The sequence below is a fragment of the Apis laboriosa genome, unplaced genomic scaffold, assembly GCF_014066325.1.
Source record: "Apis laboriosa isolate Shangri-la unplaced genomic scaffold, ASM1406632v1 scaffold104_cov149, whole genome shotgun sequence".
Taxonomy (NCBI): Eukaryota; Metazoa; Arthropoda; class Insecta; order Hymenoptera; family Apidae; genus Apis; species Apis laboriosa.
In genome coordinates, this window is record NW_025220694.1 from 1,663,952 (window position 1) to 1,681,444 (window position 17,493).

A 17,493-nucleotide genomic window follows, 5' to 3' on the forward strand; every position below is an offset into this window, starting at 1 on the left:
GCTGCTATCGCGCCCCGTTATTAAGCGAACGATGTTTCTATTATCCTTGCTGTGTATTTGCAACGACGGCCAGATAACGCGCTCGTAAGAAGCTTATTTTACGGGCCGGAATTAATGGCCGAATTTTCGTCCCACCCCCGCGACGTCAAACGAACCGCGAATATTGCGGCCAGATCGATTATTATGGACGTTCCTCGACAAATTCGAGGACGATTCGCGTCGAAGGAAGGAGGAGGCCGGCTGTTGTTATGTTCCCCCGTGAAATAAACTATGGTGTGGAGATCCATGAATTAAGATAAGGGGCCGAGAATATTCATTTTTTTTAGTCGTTTGATTGCTAGGATGATTTTTTTTTTTTTTTTTGAAACGTGATTGTGAAAAGATCGAGGGAGAAATTCTGATCGACTAATGGAATGAGTTAAATGGGCAAGAATAGAGTGTGAAATACGATAAGGGAATACTGATTGTATATAAGTTCGTATACATTGTATGTCCAGTTTGAATTTCGTGATTTATATTATATATATATATAAATATATACATATTTAATCTATAAAGGTAAATTATTCGTAAATTATCCGAAAAAGAAAGAAGAAATGATTTAAAAAAGAATTGAATAATCTGTTTAATTAATTTTTCTGTATATGGAGGCGTACAAAGGTCATTGATGTTTTTTTTTTTTAGTAGATTCATGTAATTTTAATGCATGATATAATTTATTATTTTTTATAATTAGCTAATTATCTTTTTTACGTTTTTTAATTTATTGTATGAAATATCTTTTCGCGTGTGCCTTATCTTTTACACATATATTTTATAAAATTCATCTTAAAATATCTCTAAAACTGGTGGTTTCTTTTAATATAAATAGCTTAATATTTTTTCATATGAATTATATAAATTAATGCATTAAAATTTATAATATGCAAAGAAATATTTTTTTCATTAATTTTTTTATTATTTAATTAATAATTTAATTATTATATAATAAATGAAATATTAAGCAAAATATAAAAGAAAATCTTTATCGCACTTATTTAGAATATTTTGAAATATTAATAATTATCTTTTTAAATTTTACACAATAATTTTTCTATACAATTAAATTTTTATTTTATTATCTTCTGATTAACCATTATTTTTTCTAACAAAAAATAAATAAATTATACTCTACAGAATAATACATATGTTCAATAAATATTTCCCATATTGCAAAGAAAGGATTGATTCATATAGATAAATAAAGATTTAAATTTTACTTTTTTGAGCTTTACAATTCATTACCTTTCATATTAGGACGACTTTTTCATCGCTACTATTATACTATTATATTATTTCAATATATACATTAAATAAAATAATGTATAAAAATTTCCATAACGCGTATATACACAAGAAATTAAAAATCTACTAATAAAAAATTTCTTTCTGGTAATTTAATTATTCTTCGTAGTTCTCTTTTTTAATTTTTAAAAACTAATTCGATCGAAATGCGGAAACCACCCTCTCTCGTCATCAATTTGGCGAGGAGAAAGGTGTTCAAACACGAACACGCATGCAGCCGCAAGCGCTAATGAAAACATCTTAACAGCCGAACGACAGCTCTTAAATCGCCGCTTCTACTCTCTAATCTCGAGGCTGCGTTAACCACTTAAACCAGCGTCGCTCCAACCGATTGACATACTCCACCTCTCTCAGCCAAGAGGAGGCATCTCCCCAGCTCGCGACAGCTTTATTCTCGAGCGGGCACGCACGATATCGATCGCTGAAAATAGAATTCGACGATTCCACGCCTCGTCCTCTCGATCTTCCTGTGACACTCTCGCCCCCCCCCCCCCCCTTTGACCGCCGCGGAAAGGCGTAAGCAGTGTTTGCACGGGATTCTTTTCGAGTGGAATCGAAAAGGCACGAGCACTTGCAAGACTAATTTGGGTTAATGGCCGGACTGAGCAAATGGCTCTGAGAGCGTTCGGTGGATGTACAGGGTGGCCTTTTTCGGATTAATATTTTCACGTTTCACGGTGACGGTCAAGAGTTGTTTGTGTTGCATAGAGAAATGAATGAAGAGAATATAATTTCTTTTAAGAAGAAAAAAAAGTCGATTTTTTTTTTTTCTTTTAAGTAGATTAAGGAAGAGAGTATAATTTTTTATAAGATAGAATAGGATTAGAATTGATTTCTTAAATATTTCGAAATTAAAAGATTTTTCGTTTTAACAATTTATAAATTAATATGCGGGAATATATTATAATATGTTATAAGTTTTATGTATATAAAAATGGACATATTTATATATAACGTAAAAGTATAAAATATAAAATAAGAAGAAAAGGCTAAAATCAAAAAATAGATAGGAATTTTATCTGAAGAAAAGAAAATAAATATCAATATTTCAATTAAAAAAATTTGTTCATATATTTTTATTGTATCTTATTAATTTACATTGATTTTTACATTGACATCAAATGATTTATTTATTTATTAATAATTTTTAATCTCCAAATTTTTTCAAATTAAATTTAAAAATTATGTATAAATTCTGTTTATAAATGGTTAATATAGTTAAAGATCAAAAAGTTTTTAATTATTCCAAAAGCAAAATGCTTTATAAAATTTATAAAATACTGTTTTTTAAAATTGGTTCCCTCAAAAGAATTAATAAATTTTTTGTAAACAAGAAAATTGTTCCAACATAGATAATGCGTTTCTTTAAGAACTGTTTACACAACTTTCATGACTTACAATAATTGCATAATTGGAAGGAGATGTAGGTGTTGGGAAGTGTTCTACGTCCCTGTGAAGTATAATGAAGATTATACTGTGCTTGTACAACGGGGATGCTTTCTGGCAAGCTTCCCTTTCAGCAAATGAGTTAAATGAGCTTATACTTTATAGTGCAAATGATCTTTGTAATTTACGTGTATCGAGCCAAGAATAACGTAAAATTAACTTTTACAATCGATTGTCTCACCAATTTTCTCAACAATCTATTTCTTTTTATTTAAGTAATATATTAAAAATAAATAATTTCAAATGAGTGATACATCAAATCTTTATAATAAATTCATTTTATGTGAATTTTTTTATATTTACAAAATATTTTACTTTTATTTAATTTTAAAACTTAATGTAGATTAGATAAACATGTAATAATTGAACGTAAGATTAAACATAGTGATTTTTAGTTGTTCGTATGAATTTAAATAATGAATAAATATAAATGTGAAAAATATTTATTAACTATGCTTTTGAAATAAATATTATAAATAAATAACATTGGTTTGTACAATTTTTTAATTATTGATAAATTTTGATTCATTATCAAATCATTATCATTTAAAAACAAATGAATATTATCGACATTTATAATTAAAAAAATTTATAATATAATATAATATTCTATATAATGATATTAATATATTAACAAGATTTAAATGGTTTCAAACCTGCATTGTATTAAATTAATATTTATTCTTACATTCACAAAACTAATATAACTTAACCCAATAATATAAATTTAAATGTTCATAAACGTTAATTCATGTTATACATCTATAATAATATTATTATTCATACTATTATTCATATTATACATTTCTATACATAAGTATTTGGACATTGTTAATTATAAAATATTATTTGCTAAATTCTATTATGAAAATGTCTAATAATATTGAAAATCTAATAATATTTAATAGTTTTTTATTTAATTTAATTATTTGTATCTTTTAAATAATTAATAATTTATACGACATATTGTATTATATTATATTATGGAATCATTTATGGAAACAAGTTTCAAGAAAAGTATTCAAAATCATTTTTAGACTTCTACAAACTGCGCAGAAAAATATTAGCTATGAAGATGTCAAGACTACTATATATTTACAATTTTTTTTTATTACAATTCCTTTTACATAATTATTAAAATTAATAATAGTGTATATTTATATGGAATTATACATATCAATAAAAATTGAATAAACTCCGAATTACAAGATAAATCTCGATCCAATAGACTATTATCATTTAAAATTACATGATAAAATAGTACATACACTTGTAATCTTATATTTTCCTAAAATTTAAATAATTTCAAAGTTGTACACATACATATATAATATATATAATAACATATATAATATGAATATAATATTACATTATTATATTAACAAATTGATCATGCCTATTCATTGATAATAAAAACCGATCCATAATAATCTAAACCAAATTGAGCCTAATGTAATTACAATTTATCTTCGTACGATGCAAAATCGTGCAAACTCCATTATCGGCATTACGAGCCATCACAGTACACAGAGGATCGACAAAAGTTCCCTTCACAGTGAACAAACCCCGGTTCAACCCGGCGAAATAATAGGCAAAGTGGTCGCAGGACAAGCAATCGACTAAATAGAAGAAACGGGCTGTGTATAGCGGGGTCGAGGAGAGCGGGGTCGATTCAAAGAGAGTCGAATCCACGATGCTAATCGGGACTTCCGACTAGGTTCGATCGGCCACCGTATCGATAGAAAACAAACCCACCTCCCCTCCCCGCTTCTATAGCCCGGTCTATCCCTCTTAAGATCGAGACACGGGACCGGCTGTCCAAACAAATGAAAGCTAATGGAAGGCCTACTGTGTCCCCGAGCATGCTGTTCTTCGTCGATCGATCCATCGATCCTTCCGCGACAATACCTCCCCATCTCGTCCACCTCCTCCATCATCATCCCTTTTAAACCTACTTCCGCATGCACTCTCGGAGGAACGCGTGCACTCGTAGATATAGGTATATTTATAATTTATAAATGGATACTTACCGACACTTTAATAATTGCGCGGCGTAGAGAAGAAAAAGAAGAAATAAAGGACGTTTTCGTGTTAAAAAGTTACGAGAGACGTCTGAATGAAGAGGATCGTGATTAAAAATCAATTTTTTAGGATGAAAATTGATGTTTTTTTTTTTATCTTAAAACATTGAAATAGTAAATAATACATTTTTAATATTTTTATTTCATTAATTTAATATTGTAATTATATATTTGATTAATTTATGTTTTATGTTTATAATTTTCGAAAATAGATAATTTAAACGTTATCTTCCAAATGAGAGACAGAAAAAGTTTTAAAGAGAAAATTTGTAAAATTATTAACATTATGAAAATTGTGATCACTAATGCGACACTAGCGCCACATGATTTGTTAACTCATATCCTAATCTAAATATTAAAATTATTATATTTTCCTACAAACGACAGGAATATATTTTGTTAATAATTCTTAAAGATTACGCATGAATGAAGCGGATCGTGATTAAAAATCAATTTTTTAGGATGAAAATTGATGTTTTTTTTTTATCTTAAAACATTGAAATAGTAAATAATACATTTTTAATATTTTTATTTCATTAATTTAATATTGTAATTATATATTTGATTAATTTATGTTTTATGTTTATAATTTTCGAAAATAGATAATTTAAACGTTATCTTCCAAATGAGAGACAGAAAAAGTTTTAAAGAGAGAATTTGTGGAATTATTAACACTATGAAAATTGTGATCACTAATGCGACACTAGCGCCACATGATTTGTTAACTCATATCCTAATCTAAATATTATATTTTATTAGAATTATTATATTTTCCTACAAACGACAGGAATATATTTTGTTAATAATTCTTAAAGATTACGCATGAATGAAGCGTCGTGATTAAAAATCAATTTTTCAAGATGTTGAAAATTGATAATGTTTTTTTTTTATCTTAAAACATTGAAATAGTAAATAGTAATTATATATTTGATTAATTTATGTTTATAATATTCATAATATTTTCGAAAATAGATAATTTAAACGTTATCTTCCAAATGAGAAGCAGAAAAAGTTTTAAAGAGAGAATTTGTAAAATTATTAACACTATGAAAATTGTGATCACTAATGCGACACTAGCGCCACATGATTTATTAACTCGTATCCTAATCTAAATATTCGAATTATTATATTTTCCTACAAAAAACAACAGGAATATATTTTGTTAATAATTCTTAAAAGTTATGCCTGAAACTAACCAATCGCCGTGTTAAAGGATTCTATTCGAATTTTTATATATTTATTTATCGAGTTTGAAGAATGTAGATATATTTCACGTGGTATTCGGATTATGTTGTTCACGAGGAAAATTTCCATGTTGTAAATCCAGCTTGTATCCCGTTGTAAATTTGCGCTATTCAAAGTAGGGAGGGTATTACTAATTTTAACTGTATACATATATACGCGTGTATACATTTTAAAACGAAACTTCTGAATAATATATATTTGGTTAGTGAATACGAAATATTATTTTTTGCGTTTTTTTTCTTTCTTCTTCTTCTTTTTTTTTTTTTTTTTTATTAAGTAAAACATTAAACACAGGTAGATTCTTAATTAAATATATTTAATTAAAATAGGTATATTTAATTAAATACGAATTTCCGCGTACATTTAATTAAAATAACTCCCACGTGATTCCGTATACTGTTTTTATAATTATCTAATTTCATTATTTCAAAGTTTCGTATAGAGTCATCGATTCTAAATATCACAATTTTCAGGAAAATTTGAAACAATTTATCCAATATTATGATAATTAATGGGCGAGGATTTTTCTCGTCGCTCCCCCTTCCCGCCCGATTAAAATGCAATCTACGAATTGCATGGCCGGATACGCAAATAATACATAGCATGACGTCTCGGTTGGGAAAGGGAAAAGAAACGAGGAGACGGGCACGACATAAACTTTTTCAAACATTCAGGGGACCTAGTTGTACAATATAAATAAGGTTTTGGACTCGCGTGAGCGCCACCACGAGCAACATTGAAGCGAGGTTCGCGTAAAGAAGTAATGAGATCATCCACTTGAGGTGAAACGCAACATCCGGACATCGGTTGATTTACAGGCAAAGTCGAAGGAGAGAAATTATAAGAGGAACGAGTAATAAAGAATAATAAAGGATTGGTGTCGAATTTGATATTAATATAAAAATTAATATCGATTAAAAGAAATGGAAGCGGTGTGATTCTCTTTAACCCGAAATTTCAATTTTGAAGAGAATGTTTTTTTTTTTTTAATAATTAATTAATTAAATTCGTGACATTCTATTTTATTTATTGACTCCCTGTGAATAAAATTATGGTCAATAAATTGAAAAAGAGGAATAAATTTCTCGTTTAAAGATCTTGCTTTTGAGAAAATTAAGTTTAAATATGAATAAGAATTGGCTTCTACAATGATATTTAAGTTAATAAAGTCTGAGTCTTATAAATGAATTTTTTGAAATTTTCGAAATTAATTTACTTATATTAAAAATTATTATTTTTATTTTTTAAGTTTCTTTTTCGATTATTTACAATAAGTTAGAAATAGAGTAAAAAATTATTTCATAAAAGTTCATTTCTAGCATTTCTAATATTTATTTATAACATATTATACACATTATTTTATATGTTTATTTCAAAGTAAGAAAAAATAAATTTATAATAACTATAAGATTTAAAGAAATATCATATAATAAAGAATAAAAAAAAAAATAAAAAATTAATCGTCGAAACTCTTGCGACATCTTAAAAATGTTTATTTGCCAATAATTAACTTTTTCTTGTTTAATTTCGAAGATCAATTATTATTAGAAAATTATCATGAAACATTAACCTTTTTGCTCTATTCTAATGTAAATATATACAAACTTGATTAATCCTTGATTGAAGAAGAATAAAATAACTAGATAGAAGATTATACTGCAAGAAAAAATAAGTAAAAAATGCAAATCTAAATTACTTTTCCCAAGTTAAATTACTTTTCTCCTTTTTGATTATTCAATTGTGTAAGAGAAAACAAGGATGTAGATTCCTTTTTATTACTTACATAATACTTCTATTTTCTAATGAAATTCTTTTCATCAGATTATATATTTCATTTTTATAAAATCAAATTTTTTTTTACTCGCACGAATAAATATAAATATGAACACAGTGACACAATGTTATTTTTTTTTTTTTATATTCATTACTCGAGTCATATCGTTCTCATTGTGAAATCATAGATATATCAATTTCCTCGACGAAATATAAATTAACCCAAAAATATATCCAAAAATATCTTGTTGTCTCAATTTTTCACAAAAAACACGACTTACACCATACACACAATTAATAATGCAAAATTGAAAGAATCCTACCTATCCATATTATCCATTAACTTAACGCATTAAACTCTTCTCGTTTATTTCACTTCTTTTACGACCACTCAATTAGCAATTGCATAAAATTACCGCAACGAAGCATTCTCACAATTCTCCAACTACCACAAATCCTGCCTTTCTCGGTTTAACGACCACACGTATCGTCCAATTGATTTCGTGAATCGTTAAGATAACCGAAATTCTCGAAAACGGCGCGACGCCGCGTGGAAAAAAAAAAGGAAAGGAAAGGAACTTGACGAAACTTAAAATCTGCAGTGTGCAGCGGTTCCTGCTAATATAAATAAAGTACACTGAGGCGCACACACGCACCATAAAGGTAATCGATAGTTATTATTTGAACAAGCCGGTCTGACAGCGCGCGCTTGGAGGCAACCCTTTCCGATGGGTGCATTCAATCCACGATGGCTAATGGACGCCTCTCATTATGCAGATTGGGCAGGTGAGGCTTCAAACGCTTTTAAGATCCTGATCAGCTCTTCGATCTTCGCTTTCCATCTGCCAAATACGTAATGCGGTATCCGTGCTTAATTGCTCGGGGGACACCGAATATTTCGCTATATTTTTCTCCCCCTTTTCTTTATTCTTTGTTCACGGACGTGGTGAAACAATGACGAGGAAGAGGTAATTTCGTTCTCAGATTTCGATCGAACATATAACGAAGTTATAAATTACAGAAGAGGGAAAAATAAAAAGATAAAGATTTGGTTGATGAGCTTGTTTATCGAGGAATCATTGCATTGATTGTTTGAGAGTCGCTCAAAAAAGAGTCAAAAAAGAGTTTGAGATTCTGTTGGTCTCGTTCTTCTTTCTGCGCTTCTTTCGTATTCTATGTTTGTATGTGTGTTGTTTTGAGAGATTTTGATTATGATTTTTAATGAAAGGATATATTAAATAATTTCGTAAATGATTTTAAAAATAAATAATAATATTCATGATTATTTTCAATCTGTTACATATTTTTTATTTTTCAAGCGGGTTTTTAAACTCTTTTATCTTTATTTTAATTAAAAGAGATGCTATTTTAAATGTTAATTTACGTAATCTCTATTTTTAAAAAAATTGCCGTTATAAATGGTAATTTTATGGTCGTTAATGTTGGAATGACTAAATGTAATGATTGTAATATATTGATATTAATACTAGTTGAATTATTTATTTTATTTTTGTTTTTTGCTGTGTATAGGATAAGTTGTAATAATGGAAAATAACTTGTATGGACTTCCAAATCTATTCTCAAATAAAATAAATCCAAATAATTGTTATGTTGTAATTATGTAACAAAATTAATTACTTACACAATTAAAAAATCGTCTCATTTTGGAAAATAAAATATTATTTAAAATTTCTTTCTGTTAAAACTAAATTAAAGACTAACGAATATTGTTACGCTAAGAATTAATTAATTATATATACTTATTATTTTTTTTAAATTTTTTTCTTTCGCATAACTATATTACTATCATCCACTAATTATCTATCTATTTATAACGCTTCATATTTATAAGACAGATTGAAAAATTATATAATTTTTCCTCAGTTTTCATTTACTTGGAATATTAATATATTCATGAATCGAAACAAATATAAATTTGATACATAAAAGTATCAATTGAGATTAATTTATTGAATTATTATACTAAGCAATTAAAAATTCCGCTTTGAGACGAAATAGAAATAGAATAAGATGAAATGTGGTAGAGATAGATTTATCCGATTATTATTTAATACAAACTTAAACTGTAACTTAAAAAGCTTCAATTAAAATTTTTGTATTTTATGTTTTGGCTCTTAGAATCAATCCTTCAAAGGTGTTTTACAAATTTTATTACCATCCCGTATAATTATATGAATTCTAATTTAATCATGAAATTGTTTTATGATTTCTTATTTTATTAATTATTTATTCCTATTTTCATTAACTAAAAATAAATAAAACGTCAATTACAATTATCACTGGTAGAAATTGAGTAAAAACTTTCAAAACGATCGTTTAAACATTCGTTTTCCTTTAAATAAAGTTAATAAAATGAGCCGAGCGTACAAATATAACTTAATGAAAGACATTCCAAACCGATCAGTATCCGCGCGATTAACCCGAAAAGAGAAAGTTGAAACGGTCACCGAAACAAATTCGGAAAACCAAACAGAATCAGAATAATCCTACGGGTAATCCACCATTGCGTCGCAAAACACGGAACAAATAGCGCACTCGTGCCGCAACGGGGCGAACAGAGGGAGGGAGGGAAATAATAAAGTGAAACGAATTAACCGCATAACCGAGGATCGCGGCTATATTTAGCTACGGAATCAGAAATTTAATCAACCGGCGTCACTCAAAATTACCAACGCCGTTTAATCGATTCCCCCAACAATACGACGCCCTTCACTTCCTTTCATCCATTCCCTCGCCGCGCGTAAAAGAATTCGAGTCAATCGATCGATAAGGCATAGGGCCAATTAAAAGTACATTAATTCGTTACTCGTATTTTTCCCTAGGCCGGAGGAACGGGCGAAACAAAAAACGAGCATAGGCCGGGTCGTTTCCCCGCTGGAAATAAAGTAATAAAGCGTATAAAGTAATCGAGCGTCCGTCACAACCTAATGTCCGCCGACCTCTCGAGTTAGCCCGGTCACGCGGCGCGTATAATGGCCAAGACGTGGCCGTGATAAATTGCCATACGCGCGGCGGGGCCACGGCTTTAATGCCTGACCAACGTTCGGCAGGGCAGGCGATCGTCGCCGGGGACCGCTTTTCACCGCGTTTCAAGAATACCACGCGTCCACGCGAACGCGGATCCAGTAATGCACAGACTGATTAACGTGGGCAATGCTATTGGCAGTTCCAATAAATTATCGCCAATGTTCGCCATATCGAGTCGCGGGATTTTGGCTCGCGTTATTGGGCTTGGGAGAGTGATTGCTTTGATCGATTCTGCGCGAAATCTGTGATGACGAATGAAGAAAAAAAGGAAATTTGCGATCTTTGCTCCATTTGTAAAACGTTAGCGGTGGTATCATAGCTTATCGACAGAGTTCGGCTTAGTTCGGCGAGGATCGCCTCCGCCGATGATCGTGCTCGGGTTTTTTCGACGAAGTTCGTCGAGTCGTCGCTCGAAGATCGGTTCTGTTCAAATCAACGTGCATTAAGGGCTAAAATTTTAGATTCTTCATTTTGAAGTTTTAGAATGAAAAGATTAGATGAACGAAAATTTGCGCAAAGGTAATTGTACAAAAGTTAATATTTTCTCGATTATAAGGATTAAAAGAAGGAAAAATTCGTGAATATCATTTTTTTTTGAGATCATTTTAATAATTGAAATAAAGGAATCAATATCAAATTATTTCGTGTAGAGGTATTGCTAATAAATGTTTAACATATACACGTAAATTTGCAGGCATGGAATTTCTATGAATTCGAATTATACGCATATAAACGCAAATAATTGGAATTCTAGGAAGTTTATATTATATTTCGATTTTCAAAAGTTTTCATTGCGAGATGGAGAAATGTAGAAAATTATAGTTATTAATTCTGTAACCATTTAAAGGAAAATAATTTTTTTTTTTTATCATATATCTCGTTTCGTCATTAAAACTCTTTTTTTTTTTTTTTCCAATTCACGTTATTTCTCTGCATATCTACATTCGTCAACGTGTTCTTGGTTGCGAATAATGAGAGACGAAGATAGCCGACGATCAAGCAAAGGGGAGCCGGTTATTGCTCCATTGCCATCGTTCCAGTTATTGCCGAGTATCTGTTAGAGTTTTGCCCATATAATACGAGGCAACTAGCTGGAGTGACCGGGTGGCAAGAGGGGGAAGGTTTGGTCGGCACTCTACAAGTCGAGAGCTGCCTTTGACTGGTCGTTGTAATACAACGGCAATTAGCAGTAAACCTAGCCGTCCCAAGCCCAAGGCTTCTACCCCATGCATTTCATAGTGTTTGCGTCGCCTCGTCAACGACATATGAAGAGGTTAAGCCTTGTTTAACTCGGCAATATGCAATTAGAAATTTCTCGAGGAACGTGTGAATCATTTCAACTATGATCATTAGCTACGATAATGATACTTTTAATAAAATTATTGTTTCTTAATTATTCGTGACAATTCTTAAAATGATAGACGAAGAAAGGAGAAATATGTGCTATACATGATAGTGAGATCTTCAATAATAATTAAAATTTAAGATAAATATTATGAGTATATAATAACTTTTCACTTGTTAAACTTATTTATACTTTGATTTGTACATTTCAATGGAGTTTAGTATGATTTATTTTGTGACTTTCAAAGAACCAAAGAAGTTAACTCATTGTATAATAATCACATTTGTAATGTATTATGTTTTTGATTGTGATATAAGTCTTAAGAACAAATTTAAAAGAAAAAAAGGATGGTTGAATCTTGAAAATATAAATTCATTGTAACTGTATAGAATTAAATTTAATGACTAATATTACAAACAAAATAAATTGTGATTATGCTTATTTATATTCATTACTTCATATTACTAAAAAATAAAAAAATTTCTAACACTTATAATATTCGTATTTATATAATTTACATAAAATTTCTTCATATTATTGGTTTAATTTTTTTATTTCTCAAAAAACAAAATAACTCGCATTTCTATCCTCTTCCCTATTTTTTTTTTTTTTTTTTTTTACACCTTTACTTACTGAAACTGTCAGAGATACACTCATAAATTCAATGACTAAGAATCATAATACATCCTGTCGATATTATTAAAATTATTTAATATCCATAAGATCCGAAAACATCCTTTCAACGAGCGGCCGATACCGAACGATATTACAAAAATACACCCATTTTCATTCATTCTGGATTTCATAATACTTCCCGTCGCTTTTATACATTTTCCTCCATTATCGTCGAATTATCGTAAATACGGGCCCCGGCTTCTTGCTCGTCGTCAATCGGGAAATGGCATTAATGAAGCGGACAATTCGATTTTTCATCTACCCCCTTCCCCTCCACCACGAGGCACGAACACGTATTCACACGTGTGTACCTAAGCGGGATTTTCTCGCCAACGACGTCCGCGAAAACATTATTATTATTAAAAAAAAAAAAAAAAAAGGGAAGGGGAGAGAGAAGAAAATGTTAAATATTGGCGCTGGAAAGTCGCGCTGATTCGCAAATCGTTACAATTTTAATTAGAAATGCATCGCGTATGAATCAATTAACGTCGTAGTGGGGGGGAGGGGAGGGCGCGTAGCAGAAGGTCGGGTGCGGCGTTTAACGAGAGGGAGGGGGGAGGGGGAAGGAGGCGGGGAGATGTGCGGCCCGATAAAAAAAAAAAAAAAAAAAAAAAAAAAANAAAAAAAAAAAAAAAAAAAAATAAAAGCAAAATTCGAACTATGCAGCGCGAAACATCGCGGAAATCAAATATATTTATTACGCTGCGTTTCGCGGACGATCGCACGGAATTTTTCCCCGCACCCTCTCCCCCTCCCTTCCATCGTGCCCACACCCATCCTACTCCCCCCTCCCCACCCAGCCGTCGCGTAATTACCGGATACCGTGCACCGAACGCTTCTCCCCTCTCCTCCCCCTCCTCTCTCTCTCCCTCCCCCTCCCCCTCCATCCCACTCCGATTAATTAAAATTCAAATTTTACTTTTACATAATTCGTAATACATTGGCAACCGGTATAGCCGTATTATTTTTACGTTATGCGGGGAAACGTTCGAGCAGCGCATTTGTTTCCCGCGCCGCTCGATACGGTCGTGTAACAGCAGATAAAAGTATGTATACCACCGTTGTTATAGATATATATTCGAGGGGAGGTGGGAGCGGGGTGCGGAGAGGGGGTGGAGGAAGGGGGGAGGCGGAAGGGTGCGAAATATGTGGCGAGGGAGAGGGTGGAAGGGGTGCGAGGGGGGGATGATGCGGAGAGGAATATCGGTGGATGGCTATGGTGGATTTGTTGAAAAAAAAAGGGAGGGGAGGAGGAGGGGGGAATGCGGAAAAATCGAGGGGAGGAGGGAAAGGAAGAAATTGGGAGGTAATTACGCGCAGTTAAGGGTAAATTCGATCGAATGAATTGAATGAATCAGATGTGCGAGATCTGATTTTTAAATTTCTTGAATTCGAAAACTTTGTTGAGGATGTCGAAACTCTGAAAATTCAGGATATTCAAGATACTTATTTTTTCTTTTTTTTTTTCTTTTTTTTGTTTCTAAAGAGGGAGAGGGTCTGTTTTGTCGAGAATTAAAAAATTTTAACAAATTTTGATTTTTAAAATTCTTTAAATTCAAGCTAATTAAATTGATTTGTTCTTTATTTGAATTTTAAAAGCTTTGAGTTAGCAGAAATAGCAAAATTTCAAGGTTCAAGAAACTTTATTGAATTTCAAAGAGAATTTTAAATAAATCTATTTATCTGAACATAAACTTTGAACGGAAAATTAAAAATAATGGGCTTTTATTATGTGAACCTATCCATTTATACAATTTGTTGTCCCTTGAATTCTAATATAAACAAAGTTCTACTATAATTCTAATAAAAAGAAAATAAAAAAATGGCAAGAATCTTTAAACATATAAGCACGAATGATATCAGTAAAGAGTTGGATGGGAAAAGAATGGACAAAAGAGATGAGAGGGGGAAAAAATCTATCGGTTGTTTGCTAAACAGAGCAACAGAAGGCATGCATCGTCCCTTATCGAGCGCAAGCCCGAAGCGGCGCATTCGAAACTATCGCTTTAAGGCAATCGTCCACCGCGACAAGCTTTGCGCTTTTATTCGCGTAGAACAAACAGTTTTCGTTCTTGCGTGGGCGCTCTGCGAATTGGCACCGAGTTTCCTAATTTTGTATCTTGTAACGAATACAGCTTCAACTAAGTATGATCGATTTTATTCAAGAAAAGAAAAGAATCAACTGAAGATTATGTCAAACTTTCGGGAAATTTTAATTAATTTCGCAGCTATTTACATTTTTAATTACTACTTTCAATTTCTATAAATTGAATAACTTTAGTAAAATTGTCGATAATAATTAGTTTTTATGTGCAGGATATGTTGATATGTTGATAAGATGCAAAAGTATTGATTAAGGTTTATTTATATATATATATTATATGTTGAAGTTTTCGTTAGTTGAGGAGAAGGATCTAAAATAATTAAATTGTTTAATTTAATAAAACAACAAACAACAAACAAGATTATTTAAAAATATTTCAAATTATATGTATAAATATTTTATATAAATTTATATAAAACATATCATGCGGTTGTTGCAAAAATATAACTCAAATTTACAATTCTTGAATTATTAATACAGAAAGAATTTTTAATGCAAGAATAAACTTTCAATTTATTACTTACTATAATAATCTTTTGCCTATAATCGTAATTTTTAAATTAATATACAATAACAAATATCTATGATAATCTTATTTAACTTTCTCCAATTTTAAAGCAAATATAATAAACCTCTCTTTAAACTATAATTTCACAGCATTTAACTTACATTCAAACTTCAAACACAAATTCATATAATTATCATTACCATAAATTCTCATACATAGCCTATCATAAATGAAACAAATAAAAACCTTTCGAGCCAAACATCTTCCTTTTCTTCTCGCCGAAGATCAAGAATCGATAAAAGTCGGTCGTGAAACAACGCCATTAGGGGCACAGCGACAATATTCATTTGCAATTGGATTAATTATCGACGACATAATTAATGTAATTGGCGGGTAAATAATTCGAGACGCGGCAGCGCCATCCGGATCCAGATTTCGCGTCACAATAAAATATGTATCCGGGTAATTACGGATTGAACTGCAGTCCGGCACTCAACAGGGATTTCGAGAACGTTGACGACGGTGGGGGCGTGAACACCCTTCCATCGAGAATTTGTCCGACTGTTACAGCTGTCAACGGTGATCAAGCAGGGCTATTTACGAGGGGAGGGACAAAAATCTCCGGGCCAAGCTACAAACACGCCTCGTTAATAAGACTTTTCTCACATTGTTCACCTGTCAAGATCAAAAGAGGCCGGGTGACACGTATACGGGATGTTGGTGGACTGATTTAAATAGGAATCTTTTAAGATCGCATAAAGTGGCTGCACATGGCTCGCGAGATATGAATTCCTTGCATTTCATTATTGGATAAAATTAAACTGGAGGATCTTTGGCAAGAATGGATATTATTTTTAATTAAGATGTAAATAGGTAGATGAAAGTTTAGATTGTAGTAATCTTTGTGTGTGTGTGTGTGTGTGTTTTTTTTAAATATATGGATAAATTGATTGATTGACAATGAAAGTAGACATAAAAATAAAAAAAGAATATAAGAATATATAAAAAGAAATTGATCTAAGTAAGTGTCAATGAAAATTAAAATTAATGTTTTTAAAAGTGACGTGGAAAAAATGATGTCTCAAGATACCATGAACGATTATTTTAAATAAATTATGGAAGAAGAAGTAATATTACATTGTTTCAATCATTAATTTAAATTTCTTAGATTCCTTTTTTCTTTTGCTTAAAGAGAATATAGAAAAGAAAATATCGAAAAATATTCATTATTTCATATTTCTTAAATTTTTATCTTTAAATTTAAAACAAATTCGAAAATATTATAAATTTTATTACATTTCACATTATTTTTAGAATAACTTTTTATATTTTGTATTTGTGTATGCATTAATAATAAAACTATATAACGGATTTATTTTCTTTTTAAATAATAATAATTTTATCTATAAATTGAAAAAGAGAAATATAAACGAAGAATATTTCTTGTATATTCAATTTCCAATTCTTCTTTTTATATACGTATCATTTACAATTCAATGTAAATAAAATATTTAATAGGCAAATATTTAAAAGTGACAAAAAAATGTGGAACGCTTCACGATTTTGCGTGTCATCCTTGCGCAGGGGCCATGCTAATCTTCTCTGTATCGTTCCAATTTTAGTATATGTACTGCCGAAGCAAGTACATCTGATATATTTCGCTTCTTCTATATAAAGAAATATACAGTCGACCGATAACTAGCGAGAAACTAAATATCTTGTCGGCCATCTAGCGACAATTACTGTAACTAAGAACGAAAATATATATATAGTATATTAGAGAATCCTACGAATAACAAACAGTATATTACAAGTAAAAATTTCTTTATGTCAATTGTTGTTTTGTTAATTTTATACACATATTTATAAAATATTCATTATTTTTTTTATAAATTGTATCGAATGTCCAAATATTTTTGAAAAT

At 30.5% G+C, this 17,493-nt stretch overlaps 1 non-coding gene across 1 annotated transcript; it reads right to left on the reverse strand.

Moving 5' to 3' along the window:
* Positions 1 to 17,108: 17,108 nt before the first annotated feature.
* Positions 17,109 to 17,215, reverse strand: LOC122717722. The gene has a single exon (XR_006347242.1). It is a non-coding gene; the product is annotated as a U6 spliceosomal RNA (small nuclear RNA).
* Between the last annotated feature and the right edge of the window lie 278 nt (positions 17,216 to 17,493).